The sequence below is a fragment of the Tamandua tetradactyla genome, chromosome 5, assembly GCF_023851605.1.
Source record: "Tamandua tetradactyla isolate mTamTet1 chromosome 5, mTamTet1.pri, whole genome shotgun sequence".
In the NCBI taxonomy this organism is placed as follows: domain Eukaryota; kingdom Metazoa; phylum Chordata; class Mammalia; order Pilosa; family Myrmecophagidae; genus Tamandua; species Tamandua tetradactyla.
This window is the reverse complement of record NC_135331.1, coordinates 52,836,681-52,862,634: the sequence shown is the minus strand read 5'-3', so window position 1 is coordinate 52,862,634 and position 25,954 is coordinate 52,836,681. Positions and strand designations below refer to the sequence as shown.

Below are 25,954 nucleotides of genomic sequence, written 5' to 3'. Positions count from 1 at the left end.
GTCAACTTGGCTAAATTATAGCAGCCCGTTATGCAATCAAACACAAATCCAGACGTTGCTATGAAGGTGTTCTGTAGATGTCAGTGACATCTATAATCAGTTGACTCTAAGTAAAGAATACCCTCAATAATATGAGTGGCCCTCATCCAATCAGCTAAAAGGCCTTAAAGAACAGAAACTGAGGTTTCCCTGAGGAGGAGGAAATTCTGCCTCAAGATGGCAAAATCAAGTTTCCAGCCTGCCAGAATGCAGACTTGCCAATCCCCACAATTATGGGAGCCAAGTCCTTGCAATAAATCTCTTTATATATTTCCAACTGGTTCTGCTCCTCTGAGAACCCTGACTGATACATGAACCCTGGTATTTTCTGAATTAAAGCTGTCAGTCTCTTTGGTGGAAGTCCAACAATGCTCAGTTCAGAAGCTGCAGGTGGGAGGGATTTCAATAGCCATGCTTCGTGTAATATGGAGGAAATCAGCCTACCATAAGGGAATGGAATGGGCACCTGGAGAGAGTGAAGATAAGAGAGGAGAGCAGAAGAGTCAGGGAGAATTTGAGCCCTTGACTCTAGTTATTCATAAACCCCAGCTGTGATTCTGTCTTCCTCTGTCCAAGCTAGAATAACCTGAGTTCTGAACTTGCAACTTAATGCATCCTATCCAATACAGCTATGGCTAAGTGGCTAAAATGGGTGGAAAGGCACAGAGGTAGAAAAGCAAAGGACATGTACAAAGAACAATTAATGGTTCTATTTGGCTTGAGAGTGGATAGAAGGTATCAGGGGTCAGGGGGTTAGGGTATAGGTTAGCGTGCAGGATTGTCTGTATGGTTGGCCAGGTTCAGATTGTGAGGTTTGAGTCTTGAGTTTCCAGCAGCAACTCATGCCCCTCCCAGGCCCCAAGAGTCAAAAGCTCCGTGACCAAGTGGCAGGACCATTCTGCCTCTTCCAACCTGCACCTAAAATTGGGTATACCAGCAATAAAATTCTAAATCAGAGAGCTCCTGAAATGAAATCCCCTAGCCATAGATATAGACAGCTCTGCTTCTTCCGGGAGCCACTGGGGTTTGGACATACAGGCATTGCATTCCCTTCCCCTTCTTTTCTGCGGCTTTGACTGAATTTCAACCATTATCCACACTCTGCCCATCCTCTGAGCTGCCAGAGCAATCCAACTGGCTCATTAGTTTGTGCCTTGTCCTCTCTTCTCTGGAACCAACTGTGTTGGGTCTGCTAAAGGATGGGTTAAGAATAGGAGGAAAAGTAAGAAAGGCTCTGGATAATGCACTAATTAGCGAGCCCATCCTGGAAACAAGAGAAAACCAGCTGCATCTTGGAGGTGTTCTTTCTTAAGGAAAAGCAGGAAAGCTAGGGACACAGAACTCAGAGGTGGAGGATTAGAGGCCATTCCCAAGTCCTCTCATTCTACAGATGCCCCAGGTAAACCAAGGACACACAGTTAGAACTCAGGCTTCTGATAACTTCAATCACATCTCATTTTGACAGCCAGCAATGTCAATCCCTCATCATCTGCCCCATCTTCAACAACTTATCTATAAACAAACCCATGAATAGTGTTCAGGAAATACTGACTGCCAGGCAGCTTAGGTGTTTCTCCTCTGGGATCCCTGACCCCAATATATATGCTCAGCCTGACCAGTAAGTCTGACTGTGTCTCTCTAGCTAGCATGGAGAACTGTCTAGCCACATGGGTGGTGGAAGCAGGACCCTATAGACTCTTTCTGTTTTATGCCCATCCAGTTACCTTAGCAACAACATCTACACCAGGAATTGAGAGGACAGCAAAGTACTACCTGCCACAGCTTCAGCTGAGAGGAGCAGGGGAGTAGAAGGAGCATGGGCCAGGAAGTCAGGAGATCTGGGTTCCTCCCTGAGCTCTGCTGGCCACTGGCTGGCTGCCCAACAAATCACCTCAACCACGGAGCCTGTTCTCTGGGACAGAATGGGGGCTGACGGTTCTCTGGCTGGTTCAAAGATGCTATTGAGTGTTGTCCTCTGGGTGAGAAGGACGTACTGTTTCTGCTCTGGGTAGCTTCAGGCACGTGAACTGCATCAGCGAACAATTATTTTTGGCCAGTCTTCTGTGACTTTACTTTTCACTCACCACCCAAGATGCAGCAAACAATTTCTGAATGGGCAAATGATTGCGTTCCAAGGAGGCTAGCACTTGGCAGTGCCTGGTCTCACCAAGATGAGTATTTCTTCAGCTGGAGTAAGTAGGAGGCAAACCTTGGCTTTGGTCCCTGAAGAGTGGAAAAAAGAAATTAAGGTAGTAAAAATTATTATGTGCAACACAACTCTACAAATAGTTATAATAATAATAATACCTTCTACATGGACTGTGGAGCTGTCATAGAACTTTCACATCTGTTCTTCTGTCAAATTCTTATAACTGTTCAGTAAAGTAGGCAGAGCAGATATTATGATCTTCGTGTTGCAATGGAGAGGACACAGGGGCACAGGGAGGCTAAAGATCTTGGTTGATGGCTGAGCTAGAACTGGATTTCATGTCCTCTGCTTTCTGAGCCAAGGACTTTTTCATTGGACATGACTCATGAGAGCTATTATGAAGCAGGAGTAATTTCCAATCTTGCTTATAGCCATGAAACTTGGACTTAACACACTTCACAGAACCTTTCTGAAGAAGGGAGAAAACTAAGATTCATTCATTCAACAAAAACTGTGAATCAAGCTCTGGGTTCTGAGGATTCAAAGATGAAGAAGGGGTGGGGGTGCAAGGGTAGTTCAGTGGTAGAACTCTTGCTTGCCATGTGGGAGACCTGGGTTCGACTCCTGGCCCACGCACATCCCCAAAAACAAACAAACAAAAATTCAACAAATGGTGCTGCAATAACAGAATACTCACATGGAAAAATAATGATATATGACCCCACCATACAGTATGCCAAGCAAAGCAAAACCAAAAGAGGAACAAGATGTGGTACTACCCCTGAGCAGCTCAGGTCATTAGATACTTGCTCCATGGTGCCCTGTCTCATGATGTCTTGCTTAATTAATTCTCTGATGTTGGTGCTGAACAGAATCAACCACTGAAAGGTCTCAAAAAGTGCCTCACTTTAAAAATGAATAAACAAACACACATTTATATTTATTGTGGTAGGATAACATAAATACAATATAAAATTTCCCATGTTTAACCACTTTCAAGTTTACAGTACAGTGGTGTTAATTACGTTCACAATGTTGCGCCATCTTCACCACCATCCATTACCAAAACTTTTTTATTATCCCTGTTTTAGTTGTTAAAGCTGCCAGAATTCAATATAACAGAAATGGAACGGCTTTTAAAAAGGCAATTTATATTACACGTTTACAGTTCTAAGGCCATGAAAATGTCCAAACTAAGGTATCCAGGGAAAGATACCTTGACCCAAGGAAGGCCAATGACTGTCACATGGGAAGGCACATGGTGCCTGCTGGCTGTTTCTGGTTCCCTTGCTTTCAGCTTCTGATGCCGGTGGTTTTCTCTCTAAGTGTCTGTGGGCCTTCACTTAGCTTCCACAGGACACAACTCTGGGTTCTGGCTTGCTACGCATAACATGGGAAGACATGTGGTGACATCTGCTGGGCTCTCCATCTCCAAACGTCCATGCCTAGGCATATGCTTTCCCTGTCAGCACTCCAGACACCTTCAAATGTCTGCATCTCTGTCAGCTTTCAAGTAACTGAGGTTTCTCCAAAAGTACCCCCTTTTAAAGGACTCCAGTAAACTAATCGAGACCCATCTTAGATGGGCAGAATCACATTTCCATCTACTCAAAAGGTCACACCCACAGTTGGGCACCCCACATCTCCATGGAGATAATATAATCAAAGTTTTCTACTCTATAATACTGAATCGGGATTAAAGCACATAGCTTTTCAGGGGTACACAATATTTTCAAACTGGCACAACCTCAAACAAAAGCTCTGCAGCTTTAAGCAATCACTCCCTTTTCCCCACCCCTTACCTCCCCCTCATAATCTGTCATTTAGTTTCTGTCTCTGTAAATCTGCATGTTATAGTTGTTTCATATAAGTGGAATCATACAATATTTGTACTTTTATATCTGACTTATTTCACTCAACATGATGTCTTTAAGGTTCATCCATGTTATGTATCAGAACACCATTCCTTTTTATAGCTGAATAATATTCCATTGTATGCATATGTCACATTTTGTTTAGCCATTCATTGGTTGATGGACATCTCGGTTGTTTGCATCTTTGGACTATTGTGAATAATGCTGCTATGAACACTGATGTACGAATATCTATTCAAGTCCTTGTTTTCAATCCTTCTGGGTATTGTGTTAGTTTGCAAGCTGCCAGAATGCAATATACCAGAACTGGAATGTCTTTTATAATGGGAAATATAATAAGTTAGAAGTTTACAGTTCTAAGGATGTTAAAGTGTCCAAATTAAGGCACCAACAAGAGGTTACCTTCACTCAAGAAAGGTCGATGGGTCAGGAACACCTCAGTTAGATGGGTAGTCACCTGGCTGGCATCTGCTGGTCCCTTGCTCCTGGGCTCCACTGCTTTCAGCCTCTGTTCCTATGGGGGTTCCTCACTTTACTTCTCCAGGCCTAGCTTTCATCTCTTGTCTTCCTTGGCTCTCTCCAGGTTCTGGCTTGCTTAACATTTCATGGCAATGTCTGCTGGGCTCCAAGCATCTCCAAACATCTATGTCTCTGTTCTCTATGTGTCCGATGTGTGTTAACTCCGCTGTGACGTTTCTGTCAGCTCTGAGGCTTCTGTTGTTTCTCTAGGCTCTGTCATTTCTCACTCTCTCTAAAATGTTTCCTCTTTTAAAGGATTCCAGTAATCTAATCAGGACCCACCTGGAATGGGTGGAGTCACATCTTCATCTAATCAGAAGTTGATACCCACAATTGGTGTGTCACATCTCCATGGAGATAATCCAATTAAAAGTTTCCAATCGAGAGTACTGAATAGGGATTAAAAGAAACAGCTGCTCCTACAAGACTGGATCAGGATTAAAATATGGCTTTTCTGGGGTACGTAATATGTTCAAACCAGCACAGGTATATACCAAACAGTGGGACTGTTCGGTCATACGGTAATTCTATGTTCAACTTTTTAGGAACTGCCAAACTGTTATCTACAGCGCTGGCACCATGTTACATTCCAGTGATGCACTCTTAATTCACAGAAAACAACCTTTAAGTTAGATTCCTTCTTTGTTCTGCAGACTTTGTAGCTCAGAAACCCACCATGGATTTAAGTCATCAAAAGCAAAATGGATTCAGAAAAGCCCAGGACTGAGAGAGTTCATGATATGAGCAGAAGCTTCAGAGGACAAATTGGGACTCTCATGGTTTCAGTTTTAATGGACAGGAATATAACACACAACATGTGTAAAGAAGTTTTTGCTTTGGTCTTTTAAGACCACCTTTACATTAGCCCATGTTTAAAACAAAAGCAAATGCTCTAAAAGCCAAACCATTTTTCCAAGTGAAATAAAATTATTCTCATGCTTTATAGCATGAGAAATTAGATCTGGAACATGGACAGGGTCTTAGAAATCGTCTAATTTACTGAATTTGGTTTTCAATGAAGACTCTGAGGCCTCATTCATAAAGATAGTAAGTATGGTTAGTGTGCTGGTTTGAAAAGATGCATGTCCCCTAGAAAAGCCATGTTTTAACCAAAATCCCATTTTGTAAAGGCAGAACAATCCCTATTCAATACTATATGTTTGAATCTGTAATTAGATCATCTCCCTGGAAATGTAACCCAGTCAAGAGTGGTTGTTAAGCTGGATTAGGGGAGATGTGTCTCCACCCATTTGGATGGGTATTGATTGGTTTACTGGAGTCCTAAAAAAGAGGAAACCTTTTGGTGAATGAGAGATCTCTGAGAGAGCAGAGAATGACATAGCCACGAGAAGGAGAGTCCACCAGCCAGCGAACTTTGGAGATGAAGAAGGAAAACACCTCCCGGGGAGCTTCATGAAACAGGAAGCCAGAAGAGGAAGCTAGCAGATAATGCCATGTTCACCACATGCCCTTCCAGATGAGAGAGAAGCCCTGACTGTGTTCACAATGTGCCTTCTCACTTGAGAGAGAGATCCTGAACTTCATTGGCTTTCCTGAACCAAGGTATCTTTCCCCAGATGCCTTTGATTGGACATTTCTATAGACTTGTTTTAATTGTGACATTTTCTCAGCCTTAGAACTGTAAACTAGCAACTTATTAAACTCCCCTTTTAAAAGCCATCCCATTTCTGGTATATTGCATTCTGGCAGCTAGCAAACTAGAACAGTTAGCTACCATTTATTAACCAACTCCTGGGAATGCAGAGCTGCATAAGGAACTCTGTCTGCTCTACATCTGGTGCTCATAGCAAAGCTGCAACTACAGGTTACCTGCATTCTACAGATGGGGGTCAGGCCAGGGATCTGGGTGGTACAGAGGGACACAGCCAGGCTGACCATAAAGGCTGGTACTCTGGAGCTGTACTTCTAGCCCCATCCCCTACCAGCTGAATCTAAGTTGTTTAGCGCCGCCTCCTCTCTACCACAGTTTCTTCATTTGTAAGACAGAATTAATACAGGTCCACCATTTCGAAACACTTAAAGCTCTCAAAACCAAAAATCATATTTATAACTCATTTGCAAGCAAAACCTGATCTGAAGTAAATTGAGGCAAAAGTAAATTGACACAAGACTACTTTTAAAGTCTTTGTTTATGCAATACATACATTTCACTACAGAAATATGGATGTGATTGCTCACAGGATGCTGTCCCAGATGCCACAGGGTATTATTATGTGGCCTGCTACATATGCCACATATTATGTGGCATTGCCTCTCTAAAACCCTCAAATTCTGAATCTCCAAACACTGCATGGGTTTTTGTGGGTTTTTTTTCAAGATTATATAGATTATTTATTTATGTTCTAAGATACTGTTACAACTTTACTTTTGAAATGCCTGAGGGTGATTTTATTTTTTTTTAATTTTCTTTAACTTTTTTATTGTATAGTATAACATATATACAAAGCAAAGAAATAAAAAAGCAATAGTTTTCAGCATTCTTCAACAAGTAGCTACAGGACAGATCCCAGAGTTTGTCATGGGCTGCCATACGATCTCAGATTTTTTGTTCAAGTTGCTCCAGATTATAGGAGGCTAGAAGGCTTAAACATTTTTTTATCACTACAATAGACATTTTTTTTCTTTTTTTGTGAAAAATAACATATATACAAACAAAGCACTAAATTTCAAAGCACAGCACCACAATTAGGTATAGAACATATTTCAGAGTTTGACATGGGTTACAGGTCCACAATTTTAGGTTTTTACATCTAGCTGCTCTAAGATACTGGAGACTAAAGCCCATGAGTTTTGAATGAAGGACTGCAGGCTTGCTGTATGTCACAGGGCTGTCCATATTAAATGAGTTAATATTTGCACAGTGCTTATGATGTTACTGGCACACAGAAAACAACAGGAACATATTTTATCAAATTACGAAAATAATCGACTTGTCTAAAGTCACAGCGGTAGTCAGTGAAGGTGGTTCTGGTCTTTGAAAGTAGGGGTGCTATGCTTCTGGGTTTTGGAGAGGCAATGCAGTGCATGTACAGTAGGCCACATAATAAGGCTTCAGGTCTGGTACTTCCTGAATAAGTCTCTCCAGTACACTGAAGCTATTTCTACCTACTGAGATGAGATGATTATTTAGTGAAACAACATTCCTGTTTTAAGACACAAGATGGGTAACCCTCACATCAGGCGTATCACATACACCTACTGGCTTGTTTCTGCCCCAGTGTTTGAAAGTGTGGGTCCAGACTCACCTGCAACCGAACTATTGAGGTGCCGATTAAAAAATAAGTCTGGGGTGGGCCCCAGTGGCTCAGCAGGTAGAGTTCTCACCTGCCATGCCAGAGACGCAGGCTCGTTTCCTGGTGCCTGCCCATGCAAAAAATAAAAAGTGAAAAAAATAAGTCTGCCCCGAGGATGAGTCCCCTCTCGACCGCAGAGTCAGGACACTAGGCAGAGCAGTGCAGATGTGAGAAGGGGTCTCCGAGAGGTTGTCTTCCCAGGCAACGCCAGGCTGTGGAATGCAGCTCAATAAATGGGATCTAGCCATTTCCCCTGGGCAACGTAGACCCCCATCTACAGCTCCTGGCATACTACAAAGTCACCCCCTGCCTCAGAGGACGGCATCTTGAATAACGTTTGAGAGCCAGGTGATGGTGGCATTTTCCAGAGGCAAAAGCTAAATGGGAAAGCAGAAGATATGCTGGGTCTGTGGGTCACTGGCCTTACTCCAAAGCTTCTGGAGATGTCACAGGAGGTGGGTGATTGACAGGACCATGCTGGCCTCCTGCAAGCTGATTTGGGGGAACAGATTTGCTATCCACACGAGCACCTACATTTAACAGCCAGCATAAGCCTTTTAGAATAGGTGTCTGCTGCAGGTTTATGTACGTGCACATATCCATGTCCCATGTGGCCGCCAGCCTCCTGTGTCAAAAATTCCAGCAAACAGCTGGTAAGTGGGACTCTAATTGGAAAAGATTTTCCTAGCACCATGACAACAAGACACCATCAAAGCTAATGGCGTTAATCCATCTCTCGCCTTTCTCTGCCGGTTCCGGCTTAGATTTCTCATGTCTTCAAAAAAAAAAAAAATACTTGTCTGGCTGGCAATACACTGACTCACCTGGACCAGGATTTAGCAGAACCGGCAGGAGGTGCGTTCTTCCACCGAGCTGTCAAAAATTGTCAGGTACAGCATCTGAGGTCTCTCATTTCGCACCTTGCTCCTGTCAATAGTGAGACGTAGTTCTTCCTCTCTCATCAAAGCGGGAGTTTGCCAAAGAAAGCAACGCGGCTAGGATGCGTCAAACTCTGGCACTTGCATTAAACAAAGTTTGGAGAAAACAGGCATGTTTGCCAGAGAATTTCTTCCTCTTCCTTATCCCAGTGCCTGATGGGACACGTGTTTTGCTAGGGCTCCGTAAAAAGTGAATGCTTTCATGCAGGATTGCTCAGAAACACAGCTCGGTCCTCTTGTGACATCTGAGTCAGGACCAAGTTCTAACGTCTGGGAGTCCATGATTCCTGAGCACGTCAACGATTTAAGAACACTTTGGAGATTGCATTGTTTGGGAACTTGAATTAATACAAAAAGTAGGGTTGGGAATTCTCCTGTCAACCAAGCGTGTTGAATTCTACCAAAATTACCCAGGCTATAGGCATGGTTATGTTGGAAAATGCTTGGAAGGCATACCTGGATTCAAATCCTAGGTTTGCCGCTTTATTAGCTGTGTGACTTTGGCCAAGTTATTTGACCTCTCTGAACTTCTGTTTCCTCAACTGCCAAAGTGGGAATGGTATCATCTTCCAAATTATATAGTAGTGACTATTAAAAGAGATCACAAATGTGAAAGGCTCCAGTATAGATTCTAGCACATAAATGCTACTTTCGTTTCCTGTCTCTTCTGTTTTTCTGCAATTTGAAATGAGCATCTTTTTGGCTAGCTAATGTTCCAATGTTAGCACATTTCAGTATGTGGCTAGGTATACTTTTAGAATTTCATAATTCTCCAAGAATTAGTAATTATCGACATACAGTTGCTGCAGTCATGGGAGGGGACTGAGATGGTCTAGAGTTACGGGAATACAGCAGGAAGTGAGCCTGCAGTTTCATTTAGAAAGGTTTATAGAAATTCTCCGTGAAATGTGATGTCAGGGGTTAGCTCTAGGGCACAAAGCAAGGATCCACTGGGTGCCTGGCCCCCCGGATTCTGCCTTCTCCCTAGCACCCTTTCCCCAGCCTTCCATTCACCAGTTAGAGCCTGTCCAGCCTGGCTCACGTGCCAGCTGTACTCCTATGCAGTATCAGCCCAAAAGATCTTTTTTTTTCTCACCAGCACGCCCGGCAGCACTTCGTCTGAGCCCTCAGGTGGGTACTAACAAGTTGCTCTTGCCAGGTGTGGGGTAAATGAAGACAATCAAGAATAAGTATCCAAATTGTACAGGTTGCTACCACCATCTCGCTCATAGAGCCTAGCCCTCCAGCAAAGCACCTTTGCCCTGAACTTTTAGAAGCCCCTGGGATGAGACATTTTACATGTCCAGGTACCAGGCACTGCCTGTTTCCCCACTGTGCCATCTCACGCTGGCAAAGCTGCTCCATGGAACACCAAGTGAAAAAGATGCTTTTCTCTCCCAGTATGTCGTTTATGGGGGTTCCCATCACAGTGGCTTTTCTACCCCAGTGGTTCACAGAGAATTTGGCAAACACCTTTTAGTGCAGGGACCAGACATGGATCCAATATGGGGCAGGACCAAGGATGGATTCCAGCCCCGTTACCCCTTTCGCAAAACTATGCCTTCCTCCAATACCGACACTTTGCCACTCCGTGAGTTGACCATGCTTGGCTCACAGCAGCTCCTCAAGAAAGGAGGGCACCCCAGACCCTGGGACGGGCTTCCCACTGGTTCACAGACAAGTCCAAATCCCAGTGCAGTCTCCAGCTCGCATCCTCCCACCAGACAGATGAAGAAGCAAAGACTCAAGGTTGATTAAAGAACCCAAGGTCACAGTCAACAAGTGACAGAGTCCAAAACCACCTGAGAGTCAAGTTCAAACCCCATGTCCTTTCTCATTCAAGTCTCATAATCAAAGTGGCAACATGACATGTTGTTTTCACCTGGTGTCCACACAGGACAGTTCCTGTTTACTGAATGGACTCTTCTCTTCCCAGGGGCATAAGTCTCTTTTGCTTGGTTTTTATCAGGAATTATATGTTAAGCACAAAATATTGGGAGTTCCTTGCCCAGCTGCCCTCCCAATGGTCCTACAACTTCTTTCAGTTATTTGGCTCATGCAGAAAACAGAACAAACCAGTCTCGGCTACAGCAAAGGGACACCTTAGTCAGTGTAAGTTTCCTTTGGCTACTGTAAACTGGGTGGGTTAAAACAACAGAAATTTATTCTCTCGCAATTCTAGAGGCCAGAGTTCCATAGTCAAGATGTCAGCAGGGCTCCGCTTTCTCTGAAAACTCTACGGAAGAACCCCTCCTTGCCTCTCTCCTAGCTTCTGTGGTTATAGGTAATCCTTGTTGTTCTTTGGCTCATAGACACATGACTCCACCTCTTATATGATGTCCCTGTGTGTTTGTGTCCAAACTTCTCACTTCTCATAAGGACACTAGGCATATTGGATTAGGGCTCACCACAATCCAGTATGGCCTTATTTTAATTAGGTGTATCAAAGACTATTTCCTAATAGGGTTACATTCACAGGTTCCAGGTGGACATGGATTTGGGGAGGGGGGACATTATTTAACCTACAAAGGTCATTGTTAGTAAATGTTAGAAAAACACAAATTCCGTGTCTTGGTCTCTAAAGCCTTTGCAACCTGGCTACCCTACAGGAATCCTCTCCTCCAGCCTAAAGGTGTACACCTTGAGGTCCCTTCACTCTCCTCCCCCTATTGGCTGTGGCCTGCTGTCCAGTGCCCCCATGTACCCACCTCAATGCAGCCGTCCCTCCCCGTCCAGTCCAGTGACTTGGCTTCTCCCCCTCACTTCTGTTTGACACGCGAGTTTTCAGTGGGGCCAGCCAGCACCCAGTCCTGTCCCCAGCTGTCTTGGCCAGGGGCCTTGACCTTTTCTGCGCTAGACTTACCAACACCTCTCCTTAGGGAGCCTGATGCTCTTCTCTTCCAGCTGCTGCCGCCTGGGGACCTGTCTACATCCGAACAAACCCTCCTCCCTCCCACAGAATAAATGACCCCATTCCTTCCCACTGACATTCCTCCCCTCCCCCAGGGATGGAGGACACTATTTTATACCACATAGCCCCCACCCCACATTCCCTGACAACCCCATCCTCTGCTTTAATTTTCTCTATAGTGCTTATCACCATTTTGACCTACTCTCTGTCCCCCAGCCCTCCTCTAGAAGGATGCTCCGCGAGGTTTTAGTCTGCCTTGCTTGGGTGGACACAACAGAGAGACCAATAGTCTGGTCTATGGTAGGAATTCAATAAGGGTCCGTTGGTTAGCTGACAGGAATGCCCATGACCTTGGCAGGCAGTGTCAGAGCACACGTCCCAGGTGTCTGGAAGTCCAGGAGCTCATTTCCCAGCATCACAGACCCCAGCTGCCTTGGGGCTGCCAAGGAGGATTTCCAAACCTTCTGTACCTTAACAATAGCAATAAAATGTCTACAAGTACATCCCAGGCATTGCAAGTGGCAGGGTGGGAAATGCAAAGCCTGTAGGGCAGCTCCTCATTCCCGCTGGCCTCTGAGCGTCTGTCCCACTGGAAAACACTGTTCTCTTCTCCAAGCCCCCAGCGTGCCTTCACGCCCCCTTGGAGCTCTACTTACCTTCCTGTCTCACCTTCTTCCCAGACAGGGGCTGGTATACTCAACTTCACAAGCACAGGCCAGAGAAGCTACAAAGATAGAATAAATGTTGAATGACTCAGTGAATACCTGAGATTCCACAAGTAGAGACAGCCAGCCCCTTTGGAATTAATTATGCGACTCAAATACCAGGGCATGATGTGTTTATTTCCTCCTACTGTGATGAATGATATTTTTTTTTCCCAGAGAGTTTTTCCATTCTTGGATTTAAGTTTTATATATTATAAATTTCAAAATATTACTTATGGAATAATATACTTGCTGAAAAGTCATAGCATAAATTTTAGAGTAAAATTGATGATTGTGTTTCTCTTCCCTAGACTTTCAATATCTCCTTTTATTTAGGGCTGATTTTTTTTTTTTTTTATACACAGGCAGGCATGGCCACTGAACCCGGGTCCCCGGCACAGCAGGCAAGAATTCTGCCACTGTGCCACCACTGCACCTTTTTTTTCCTTTTTCTTTTTTTAAGTTTGGAACTATGCGGAAGTCTTTTATGACACTGAAAATAAAAATCTGTGAAGAAAACTGATGCTGCCTTTACTACCTCTTCATGCCTGGGATAATTAAACTTTTTATTCACTACAAAAATGTATTTTTTTTTTACAGGCAATTACTGATTATTCAGTTTCCCTTGGATTTAGGAGAGGGTGATTTACTTTTTAAAAAAGAGGAAATAATACATACAGAAAAATGTAAAATGGCTGTTGTCTCCATATCTATCAGGGGAGAGAGTGAGCATTTCCTAAAAGGAACTATTTAAATTATGGATTGGACTAAGTTTTAAACATCTTTACTGGACATTCTGTTGATTTTATCTCCCAACTCTAATTATTAAAATTAATTTAATCAATGTTGTCACATTTAAGTGGAGGAAATTCTGTTTTAGCTTATGATTTACAAAATTATTATTATATAATTTCTATTTATATCTATTTATGGATAAATGCTTGGGTACCAGTTCATTTCATGCTTTGGAGACACCACATAACAGCCAGTGAGTTTAAGAAAGTTAAACTCAGAAGGCAGCAGTGATGTATCTCAGTTGAGCCTGTCTGCCCATCCTCCATTACCCCATTGTCTGCTGTCAGCATCCTGATTTCCCTTGGGGAACCACCAGTCTCACCCACTCTCAGTTCACAAGACTAAGGACAGTCATGTGGTCATGTGGATTGACCAACCAGGGACTGGGTCAGAGATGGGTACATGACTAATGCTGGGCCAGTGAGAGCCTGACCTGGGAGTTTTGCTGCCACTATTAAGAAAGAAAGAAAGTCTATTAAAATGTCCAAATTCATCGGCCTTTCTTGAGTGAAGGTAACCTCTTGTTGGTGCCTTAATTTGGACATTTTTATAGACTTGCTTTAATTGGGACATTTTCTCAGCTTTAGAACTGTAAACTAGCAAAATCAGAACACCATTCTTCAGCTTTCCTGTGTTGGCATCATTCTCAGGCAGTCTCAGAGGGGAAAGCACCTCTTTCTTAATAGTGCCAGCAAAACTCCCAGGTCAGGCTCTCAACTGGAAAGGCACATGGTGAACATGACGACATTTACTAGCTTCCTCTCCAGGCCTCTTGCTTCATGAAACTCCCTGGTGGCGTTCTCCTTCATCTCCAAAGGTTGCCGGCTGGTGCACTCTGTGGTTCTCTCGTCCTTCTGTCATGGTTCTGGGGCTCCCTCCTCATTCTCTAAAGGGACTCTCTCCAAAATGTCTCCTCTTTTATGGGATTCCAGTAAACTAATCAAGACCCACATAGAATGGGTGGAGACACGCCTCCATCTAATTAAGTTTAATACCCAACAATTGATTGAGTCACATCTCCATGGAGATAACCCAATCAAGTTTCCAGCCTATAGAACTGTCAAGACCCTCATTGAATGGGTGGAGACACACCTCCATTTAATTAAGTTTAATACCCAACAATTGATTGAGTCACATCTCCATGGAGATAACCCAATCAAGTTTCCGACCTATAGTACTGAATAGGGATTAGAAGAAACGGTTGCTCCCACAAGACTGATTAGGATTAAAACATGGCGTTTCTAGGGTACATAAATCCTTTCCAACTGGCACAGATGGTAAATTCAATGTGATATACCAATAAAATGTAATTTTTCTAGTTTGTCCATCATCAATCAGGTCCTCCTCCACTGGTTAGTAGGGGGAAAAACTGGTTTAAGGCTTAGTCCAAACCAATAATTTCAATATCTGACTTCTGGCTTTGATTTCCCATCAGTCCTGGTCCCAGGGGTCCATTCAGCAGCTCTCCCCACTAAGTCACCCTGCCCCAGTGGTGGCAAGCTGCCCTCAGACTTGCTGCTACTTCTGGGTAGGGACTGGGCTACCTGGGGACCTAGGGTGGAATGGAAAGGCCATATTAGGGCCTCCCTTTGCCTGGCCACATACTGGACCACCCAGATTCTTCCTTTTCCTCCCACAATTCCCCCTTTCTCCCTCTCTAGAGAGCCCATACACAAAACTTTAAGGTTTAGTCTACCAAACCCAATCCTTGATACACTAAAGAGGTAAGTAAAAGAATGTAGAGGATATTTTTTCAAGGGAAGAGCTTGAATTACATGGGAATCGTCTTGCCACGAACTCTACTGTCAGAAGCTGATATTCCCTTTTCTTTTTCTTTGCATGCCTTCTGGAAAGAAATGTCATCTTCTCCAGGGCAGTTGAAAGCTTTGAGTAGATAAAATTCATAATCTCTGAAAGGCAAGTGAGAAAAGCTCATTAATGATCTCAAAATATGATCCCTATTATATCAGACAACATATTCTAGGCACCTGAATCCCACCATACTTAAAGTCAGTCTACCCAGTTTAGCAAATGGATGGATTCCTTTTTTTTTTTTTTTTTTTGTCTAGCTAGAGTTGGGTTTCAGTCACTTGCTACCAAAAGGTCCTGAGTGACATAGTGTTTTAGTCTGCCAATGCTGCCAGAATGCAACACACCAGAGAAGGATTCGCTTCTAATAAGGGGATTTATTTAGTTAAAACTTTATAGTTCCTCAGAGGAAATACAGCTAACTTTCATCTGAGGTTCTCTATAACACGGGAAGGCACATAGGATGTCTGCTGGCCTTCTCTCCTGGCTTCTGAGTTCCGACGGCTGTCCCCAGGGTGATTCCTTTCTGCATCTGCAAACATCTGGGTTGAGCTGCAAGTGCTGAGATGAGGTATGCTGAACTGCTTGAGCTGTGCTGAGCTCCCTTCTGACCTCTCTCTTTTAAGCCTTATTTATTTAATGTAATTAATTAAATTAAACCTCATTCATTGTGGAAGGCACTCCCCTTAGCCAGCTACCAATGCAAACAGCCACAGATGAGTTTCACATACTGATGATTTAAGTCCACAGCAACAGAACAACCAGGCACCGTCACCTGGCCAGGTTGACACCCGAACCTAAGTACCTAAGTACACATGGTAGTAGCAGTATTTATTTCACACTATTTGTATGGCAGCTCCACATGCAAATGAGGCTGATTAAATGCATATGATGGTAAGAGAGTGGCCACAGTTACATCCTTCTTTGAACAAAGCGTGTTTTAAAAAGTTCCCCAAGGGGCTGGCCACAGTGGCTCAGTGGCAGAGTTCTCGCCTGCCATGTTGGAGACCCGGGTTCGATTCCAATGTCTGCCCATGAAAAAAAAAAAGTTCCCCAAGTACATTCCTTCCTTACTCTTCCAAGTGCATTTCTTCCTTTCACACAGGAGAAAACAAACCAAGAACACGAATTCTTCAGTTACCTGGTGTCATAATCCCCTCTCCTCCCACTTCCCTGGGGCAGGTGGTGCTGGAGGTTTTCTGGAGATTCCAACCTGTTTCTCCCTCTGACTCCTTCCCTGCTTCTCCTCACCATAAATGCATGTTCGAGTTTCCCATCTTAAAAAAGTAATAATAATAAAATAACAAAAGTTCACTCAGCCTCCTCTAGGTATAACTTCTTCCGTGCCCAACCACCTCTCCTGAAGGAATGGTGTATCCCCACTAGCCCTGCTTCTCTTCTTCCTTGACTCCAATTACTTTTTTTTTTCCAATTACTTTCAATCCCCTGTGACTTGGTTTCTGTCTTCACCTCTCCACCAAAACCAGCGTCACGCCAGGCATCGATGACTTCCTTCTTGTCAAGCTCAACAGGTATATCCCAACATTTGCTTGACATCTCTGTGGCATTTCCCACTCCCGCCCACTTCCTGACCTTCGAGATTCTCTTCATTTGGTCTCCTTGATGCCATTATTTCTGACTGGTTCTCAAGATCCCTTATTTGGCCCTTAGAAGTCAGTATCTGTCAGGATATAGTTCTCATCCATTCCATCGTCTTCTCTTTCTGGCCACTCTCTGGGCCATCTCAGCCCAGCACCAGCTTCAGTGAAGCTTAGAAGGTGACTGTTCCCAGAGGTGCACCCCCAGGCCTCTTTCCTGTGCTTGGCACCCATGCTCCTAACAGTTGCCTGGAGGTCTTTACCTGGGTGTCTCACGGGAACATCAAAACCAACATGCTCACACCTGCTATCTTCTCCGCAGATGTGCATCCTTTACTCCTTAGCACAGAAAATCTGTGAGGCTCCGCAGGAACCTGTGTCCTTCCCCTTTCTCTGTCTCCTGAGACAGAACTTGGCAGTACATCACATACCCCAGTCAAAGCAGTGTATGTCAATGGGAACTATATGGAGACAGAAAAACTGGGCTCTAACTGGAGCCTGAAAGTGGATGTCATTTTGTCTTGCCCTGTTTTTCACTGCATCTTTATTAACATGAGGGAGCCACTTTAACCGTTCGTCAACTCTAACGATCTTCAATTCAGCTTCTCCAATCTGACACATCAGATGTTTAACCACCATTCCTTCTTATCACCCTAACCCCATTCCTTCTTATGCCTGCCCACCCAAGAAAATAGGTGTAAGGTCCCTTGGAGATAAAGTGGGACTTAAAAACATAATGCCACCTGTAAGAACACATTTCACCCTGATATGAGGTCCCCGTCTCTCTGCAGCCTGTGAGGCACAGTGAGAGTCAGGAGGAAGCAGCTGGAGGAAAGATAAAAAAGAAGCCATTTCCTGCTTTCCCTGTTGTGCCAGGTCATTAACCCTGTGTCAGGTTCCCTAGGGGCTGCACACGGGAAAATACCTTCTCTCTCCTTCTGCATGACTTCCCTCTGGAAAGGAGTACCGTGATTGTCTCATGAGTGCCTATGAGCCCAGCACTTACTACTTCTCAAAACATTGTCTTCCCAAGCAGTCAGCCCATGAATAGTTTGCATGCCTTCCGCATGCCAGACTGCGCTAACGTTATGTATCTTACCTTTTTTAAGCTCAGTGACCATATAGCACGTAGGTCCTATTTCTACCACCGTTTTGCAGACTAGGAAACCCAGATTTAGAGAAGTTAAGTGACTTCGCCAAAGCCATACATTTATTAGTGCAGCTATAAATATTGGCAAATCCAACCAAGGTCCATTTACTCTACGCTGTTCTGGGGTTGCCACTGTTACACTGCTTCTGATGTATCTGTGGTTGTCTTTCGAAGCCACATACACATTTAGTGCATAGTACCCAGTCGCCTAGTAAATGCTCACTAAAGGAGAGCCTAAACCATTCCAATAAGAGCTACACCTGGTCCCAACTACCAGAATCCAGAAATGCAGCGCTGGACACCTCCCATGACCTCTTAGTGCCTGCCTCAATTTCCTTATCTGTAAAATGGAAGAAGTAAGCAAATACCCTGAGAAGACCGCGCCCTTAAAATTCTGTTGATCTTTTGCAAAGGCGCCGGGTCACTAAAACGCTGCCAGCGACGTGCTGCTGAGGCACTGCCGGATCCCCAGTGGGCAGCTCCTACCGCGGGCCAGGCTGACGCATGCGCTCTCACCGGCCGCGCCAGCGCCTAAGCGCCGAGCCGACGTGGTCCCTCTCCACGCATGCGCATGCCGTGGCCGCCCTTTTGCTCTTGCTTCGTGTGGACCCAGCAGCCTGCGGTGGCGCTGAGGTGATCACTGCTCCTCGCAGGGCGGGCGGTGGGCTTGGCCGGAACGAGTAGGCCTCGGCGGGGGAGGTGCCCGGCCCTCCCCAGGGAAAACCACGGTCTCTCACCCTTGGGAAGCTGTTCCCCGCGCGGAGGGCGCGATGCAGCCTCCGGGCGGACGTGCTGGGAGCGCGGAGAGGCGGGTCTTTCCCGGCACAGACGGGGACGCTCGCCTGGCCCGGGGGGGTGCAGGAGAGGGGGCGCCAGTTCTCTGCCAGCTCGGAAAGCCAGGGAGGCTTTTCCTCTCAAAAATTATTCTGCTGATAAAAAAAAAAAGTTTAAGGTCACCGAGGACATTTTTCCGGGTTAGGTGTGGGAAATGGGAGGTATAGAGACGCCACCCCGTAGTTGAAACTACTAAAAGGCAGGGGGCACTGTAGGGAGGCAGGTCCTTCACTGTTGCTTAGGGATGGTGAAGACAACCTGAGCAGCCGTTTTTGCAGTGGTTAAATCAGGGAGTGTGGGTGTGGGTGTGGGTGTGGGTGGTCGGGGGGAGGGGATGCGTCGAGAGCACGTGTAGTGCTTTCTCCACTGATCCAGGATCTTATTCCCGGTCTTCCTGGAGGGTCCCTTAAGCATTTTTTCCCCCAATTAGGGAAGGAGAAGGGATACTAATGAAAACATTTTGTAAATGGTGACAATAAGTGGGGTGTCAGGATTCTGAATTAAAATGCATGTTTCAAAGATGTGGGTAGATGGGGAATACCCTCACTGCTTCCACCCCTTGTGGAATCTTTTGAATGTCCAAGCCCAAGGATACTGATCCCAGTTTGCTTTTTCCTACTTAGGGAATGTCGAATCGCCTCTGCAAAATCTGGGCCTGCAGTGCCCTAGAGGAGACAAGGAGAAGAGGCTCTTCTACCGTGGTGCCATCCTTGGATGCTCAGCTATGCCCTGTGTGGGGACAGGTTCTGCCCCTTCATTGTTAGGTGTATGACTTCATCCTGTTAGGACTTCAAGAAAGGTCCTGTTTTTCAAATGGGGATATTCAGGCTGTGGTGACTGCTGAGCAAGCAGAAGGCTATGCAGGAAGGCTGCTTGCTTTGAATTTTCACCTGGTCTGGGCACCTGGACCCTGTGCCTGTGCTTTCTTCCCAGTGAATGTGGAGCCGAACCAGCACTCCCAGGAGATGTGGAGTGGGGAGGTGGAGAGCTGTATGGAGGAGCACTGTTGACATCAGTTCATTTCCAGTCACTTCATTTACTTTGATTTCGTTAAACTGCATTTTATTTTTCTTCCAAGCCTTAAGTAGTCTGGAAAAGGAGACCCTGACTGTAATTTAAGTAATTAAACAAAGCATGCAATAACCCTAATATTAAAGTGAGGTTGTAGGGATTCAGCATCTTAAAACTTGCTTAGGTGACCTATTAGCAATTTTTAGTTTGGAAATTATGGAGTCAAAACAAACAACCCAAAACAGCAAAATACTTCTTCATCAGAGAAGAAAGGTGACTCGGAGAGCTTTTTATTTTATATGTCACATCTAAGATTCACCACATCACAATAGGACATAGGGTGGGAGTATGTGGTAGGGGAGGAATTTTTTACTTTACTTCATTGATGACTAATGTCTCTGGCAATGAGGATAAAGTCATCTTTGTCTTCTGCAAAGGGAAGTTGGAATTCAAGGTTGTGGAGAAGTTTCCCTGTGCCATAAAGCCACCACAGATTCCCAAGGCCCTGCACAACTGGGCTCTTAGGAATCCATCACTTCTTCCAAAGGCAGGTTAAATGAAGATGCTGTTTTCTTAAAGAGATAGTACAATTCTAGGGCTCTTTGATAGCAGAAAATCCCCCCAAACACACCATTATCTGTATGCCAGTTACTTTTAGCCAAGCTTGAGGGGAGATCCCACATTATCATTATTATGCTTTGCCTCCATGTGTGTGTATGTGTTTATTCTATTTCGTTTAAAAAGAAGACAGCAGAACTTCTATATCCAGATGGGATACAGATCCCGGGACTGTATCACACCAGCAAAAAAAAAAAAAAAAAGTGGGAACAGGGGCCTCCACTACATCCCAGGAAAGTCCTGTAAGAGGGAACAATTCTACACCAGCTCCTGTCCTCACATTTGACAGGGTTAAAGACTGTGGCTCCTTGCATACTGCAAATGTGGGCAAGTAGCTCCTCTCCTCAGCCTGTGACTAAAGATCCATGACAACTAAGCCCAGGTCTTAAAATCATAGAACCAGGCTCTTGAAGACACTTGAAAAGATTAGATCTTATAAGAGATGCCTCTCAACCATTTGCCTTAGTGGACAGTCTGTCAGAAACCACACTTACTTTTAAGAAAAGAAGCAGAATCTAAACCGTCCGAGTTCAAACACCCAGTTTTCTTTGTCACCATGGAGTACCGGAGAAAGGGTTCCGGAAGTGGTGATTTAATTTGTATCTAATTCCAGCAAAATAATTACAGACTGCTTCCAGCTTGAATGAGCAGCGAGGTAGAGCTTCCAGTAGTTACTTATTTTAGTAGCACTCCCTCAGGATGAATGCTCGCTATTTTCAGTTGCATGTGGGAAAACCAAGGGCGGTGCTAAGCTGTGGCAAGTTGGCATCGTGTGTGAGAGCTGCCAAACGGGGTACGTAGTTTCACTCAGATTCATTTCTAATTTACAGTTGGCGTGTGACCTTTTTCGTCATTCACTTTGGGATGCTGATCACTTCCTTTCTCTGCCGTCTTTCCTTCCCACCAATCACTACCCCCACATGCAGCTTTGGGCTGAATCCATCTAATAATAACAGTGTGAGTGCCAAGTGGGTTGTAGAAAATCTTAGGGAGAGATGTGAAATGAAGCGTTTTGTTCTTTAGCGCTTCTAAAGGACCAGAGTGTACCCATCAATGAAAACAAAGTAATCTGCTGTGAAATTATACGTCTCTCTCTATAATTTATGCAGAATGGGATAATGCTAGGATTGTGCCTTAAATAGCTCTTGGTATATGGGGTAGGCACTTGTGACATGGCCCTAAAGATCACCACCTCCTGGTAGTCACGCCTTTGTGTAACCCCCAGTCCTTGAAGTGGGCTGGAGCTAGTGCTTTACGCTTTAAGCAAATGAAGTACGGCAAAAACATGGGATGTCCCTTCCAAGATAAGGTTATGAGAAGACTATGACTCTCTTTCTCTTTTCTGAGCTAGATGCTATGTTGTGAGTATTCCCATGAAGAGGCTCGCATGCAAGGAACTGATATCTCTAGCCAACAGCCAGTGAGGACCCAAAACCAGCCAACAGCCACCTGGGTGGGCCTGGAAGTGGGTTGTTCTACAGTTGGTTTTTGACATGATGCAGCTCTGGATGATTCCGTGATTGCGGCCTGTGAGACCCTGAGCCCGAGGTTCGCTAATGTACACCTGGATTTCTAACCCACAGAAGCTGAGATAGTATGTTTGTTCCTACAAGCCACTAAGTTTGGGGGTAGTTTGTTAATACAACAAGAAGCAATATAGTGTATTCCCCCAAACAGGTAAAGATCCTTCAATGACCCAGTCAGCCCTGTTTCCAGCCTCATAGCCCCTTCCTTCATCCCTGAAGCCAGTTTTTCCCTATCTTTCTCTTAGGTGCCTTTGTGTCTTTGCACAAGCTGTTCCTTCTGCCTGAAATGACAAGTCCCCTCTTCTCCATGATAAAAACTCCCTTTCACCCCTTGACACCTGGCTCAGATGTAGCCTCTGGAAAACCTTGATAACTTAGCCTGGCAGAGCTCCTGGCTCTGTCTTGGGTTCTTCATGGTGCATTGGTTCTGTGGCAGCACATCATGCAGCATCCTTGTTGGTAAGGCTGCTGGACTATGACTCCTTGAGGGCAGAAAACTTCTTCGTCTTCCAGTCCCTGGTGCCCAGCATAGGGCTGGGCTGAAGCATCATTACTGGAACAGATCGATGACTATTTTGAGGAAGCAAGTATCTCATAACTAGTCCCACTGCTACCCAATGCAGGACTCTTACTATACCATCTTCAAAACATTTGGTACAAGGAGGCATTGATTAATTGGGCAATAAATGTATTTTGAGCACTCAGTCAGCAGATCAAGAGAGCAGCTCTCTTGGTCTGATCCCAATTCCTCAGGCCATCAGTTAAGGTTATGGGAGCTTGACAGTTGGCACTCCTGTAATCTGAGTTGTTATAATAATATTTCAACCATGACTTTTGAGCTGCTACATCCCAGGCATCAGACATTTCTTTCCTTCATCTTTGGAGAAAGCTAGAAGAATCCATCAAGGCATCTGTGGATGCCACTACCTGTAAGAGGGAAAGCTGTGTTTGCATTCCAGGAAGTCAATCTAGCCCATGGAGAGTGGGGCTCATGCAAGAAGTCTGTTGGAAGTCCTTAGAGGCGTGTAAGGTTATTGTTAGCCTATCCATGTCATCATGTCCTGAGTTTTACTTCCTAGATTGAATCTTCCCCTTCTCTCCTCCATTGCTCTCCTCCTAGTTGTGAACTCCCCTATGACAGCTTCCTAACTAGTCACTTACGACCCTCTGCAAGCTGTTTTCCACAGGCAGCTAGAGCAGTCTTTCTGAAATGTACATTTGGCTGTATTACCCCTCTACTTAGAACACTTCAGTGGCACATGTGCATTGTCAGTCTCTGTCTGCTCTCCAGCATTGTCTTTCCTCTCACTTCTGTCACACTTGCCATCTTTCAGGTCCTGAAACACACATGCCCATTTTGTCACAGGGGTCACACAGGACCTGCCTGGCCTAGTTAATCCTATTGTTTCTTCAGATTTCATTTCACGCATCATTTCTGCAGAGATTTCTGTGACATTCCTGATTAAATGAAGCCCTTTTATTATATACTCGGGGCACCACACGTTGCCATATTTATTTGTGTGGGTATTCAAGCTCATCTCCTCTCTTCTATAAGCTCCATGAAGGCAGGGACCATGCCTGTCTTCATTGGCATTGTGTTCATGCTATCTGGTCTAGTTTCTAGCAAATAGGAGGCATTCGGTAAATGTTTGTTGAATGAATGGATGGATTATGAGGATTTTTGAGTAGACATAGAGGAAAAACTGAGGAATGCAGGATGAATGACAACTTAATGGAACCCAAGCCTGAGGCACAGTAAGATAATTTGAATGCACACTCCTAAAATAGCTGTTGGAATTTTTTCAGACTAAATTTGAAGGGTGAATGACATTTTTAGTTATATGTAACTCCTATTCCACCAGGTCACAACAGTCTCAGGGGACAACCAGAGATTTCCATTCCCTTCCCCACGGTCTTTGTGTCTGCCTCCCACTTCTACCCCTTCCAGCCTGTCAGCTGGGACTCCAGCCACATCAGCTCTCCCTCCCGCGGGGGCCCATGCCAGATCTTCTGGGGTGGGAGGAGGGAAACCGCTTTCTCAGGGGCTCCATATGCTTGCGTTGCTGCCACTGAGCACAACTGGGCAGCTCTTCTCCCATGCCCCATCTGCTCCTGACCTGCAGCTCCAGCCAGGATGCCCAATGGCTGCCATTACTGTGGTCACCTCCCACTTGGGCTTCTTCCCTCAGTGGCGGGGGAAGACTTTTCCATAAGCCTAGGATGGAGCCAGAACTGTTTCACCTCTCCTTGGGTCTCATCTCTCTCAATCATTTTGAGGCAAGCAATTTCCCCTTATGTGCTGGAATATCTTAAATCTTGGGGTCTAGGGCCTGCCGGTTGGTTTCAGTTCCCAATCTCTGTTTGTCCCAGGGCCAGGAGGTCTGGCAGGACTCGCGGAGGTGACCCTTCATTCAGCATTAACTGCATCAGATGAGGCACTGCCCTCATCTCCAGGAGCTCACCGTCTTAGGGGGCTCTTTACGTGTGCCTTCGCCTTTCAATTACAGGTTCAACTGTCAGGCTGGGGCAGAGATCCATCCCCTCTGCACTGCTGTTTGCCAAGAGCCAGGAGTTTAGAATAACATCAATCTGTTTTTCTTCCAGCTTATCATACACAGATGACACTATCATTACACCTGGCTTTTTAAGCACACGTCTATACCCAGACCTAGTCAAGGACGGCTCCTGAGTCATTTGAGAGAATCACTTTTTTTTTTTTTTTTTTTCCTTTCCAGGTCTTATCTGGGAGTCAGAGGTGAGGAAAGCAGAGCTTAAAAAAAAAAAATTAAAGGAGGCATAAAGTGAACAAAGCAGAGCAGATCGTTGGCAGGAGCAAGCGCCGCGGCAGTGGGAAAAGCCCGGGGCTGGTGATGTCGGGAGCGCTGGCGCCGCCCGCCTCCTCCTAGCAACGTCGGCGCAGGCTGGGACAGTCACAGCGCTGTGACTCGGCTCGGGAGGGGATGAAAATACCCAGCTGACGAGCAGCGGCTCCCGGCACAGCCAGGGCACTCTCGAGGTGTCAGGACGGACTGTGCTGGCCTCATTTGTTCTCCTGAGTCATTTGAACAGAGCAGCCTTGCTGTGACAAGAACCCACGACGAATCCCCCTGCCTCCTCCCCCTCCGCGCGGCTCCCAAGGCGCAGTGCCGACGACTCAGCGATCGGCGGGGGATGAGCTGGCCCTTGTCTGTGCCCCAAGCGCCTCCTGGAAGTAGCTTTGACCCTGCTTCTCCTGCGTCTCTAGGGCCTGGCACGGGGCAGGCATGGAATGAATGAAAGGCTGCGGAGCCGGACTCGGGGAATTCGAGGGGCTGCTATTGTACGAACACACCTGGTTCCACAGTACTCCGCTGATGCTCTACCATTGGCAGGATCCAATTTGTACTATCTGGAAAACGAGTATCTGTGTGTGCAGCCTGCACATGTGAAGGTGCCCACAAGTTGGGGGTCCGGGCAGACTGAGTTAGGTGAAAATGCCTCATGTAATACAAGCGTTCATCCTAAGGGGGCTGCGGAGCATCCCAGGCAGAGGCCTGGTTCTCCAGGAAATGGGGAGCGCCCGAGAACAGGGCTGCAGGGACAGAGGCAGGCTCGCGAAGGGTCCACTTCAACCCTCTCCAAGAGGGAGAGAGCTGGCCGGCTGGCTTTCTCGCTTTCCCACGATTGTCCACTAGGGGGCAGGCGGAGGCCGGAGGAGAAGCGAATCGGGCGGCATTTGGGGCTCACCAGTTCCCGGTGACCGGGTGTCAACACGTTACGCGCCAACTGGGCTGTTTCTATTACTGAGACAGCGAGGCCAAGCCGCTCTTCCTGTCTGTCGTGGCCTCTGTGATTTTATGTGGTGTGGTCTGTGACCTCAGATATCATGCCTGCACGCTAACCAGAAAACACAGTTTGGTGAGAGCGCTAATAAACAGGAAAAAAGGATCCCTGGTTTTCTTATTTTAATCATCGTTTGTGGCTTTGCTATCCGTGCTTCATGTATCCATTACAATCCTGAGAAATCGAGATGTACCTGAATTCCCCTCCATTTTAAAATGAAAAAATAAATGTGGTGGAGTTAGAGAAGTAGGGTTTAACCAACCAATATGAGTGCTGAATCATTAAATTGATATTTCTTTTAGTCTCCAGTATCTTAGAGCAGCTAGAAGTACAAACCTAAAAT

General features: G+C 45.4%; 2 long non-coding RNA genes across 4 annotated transcripts; one reads left to right on the top strand and one right to left on the bottom strand.

Moving 5' to 3' along the window:
* Positions 1-248: 248 nt before the first annotated feature.
* LOC143684164 (uncharacterized) lies at positions 249-18,670 on the bottom strand. Of its 3 annotated transcripts, none has more exons than XR_013175885.1 (4): positions 18,169-18,292; positions 15,019-15,153; positions 12,401-12,468; positions 249-2,262 (listed from the first exon to the last, which is right to left on the bottom strand). It is a non-coding gene; the product is annotated as an uncharacterized LOC143684164 (long non-coding RNA). The 3 variants fall into 3 exon arrangements; XR_013175886.1 differs by lacking the exons at positions 249-2,262; positions 18,169-18,292 and adding exons at positions 8,475-8,822; positions 18,538-18,670; XR_013175884.1 differs by lacking the exon at positions 249-2,262 and adding an exon at positions 8,475-8,822.
* Positions 18,368-25,954, top strand: LOC143684163 (uncharacterized). The gene is made up of 3 exons (XR_013175883.1): positions 18,368-18,433; positions 19,258-21,056; positions 24,525-25,954. It is a non-coding gene; the product is annotated as an uncharacterized LOC143684163 (long non-coding RNA).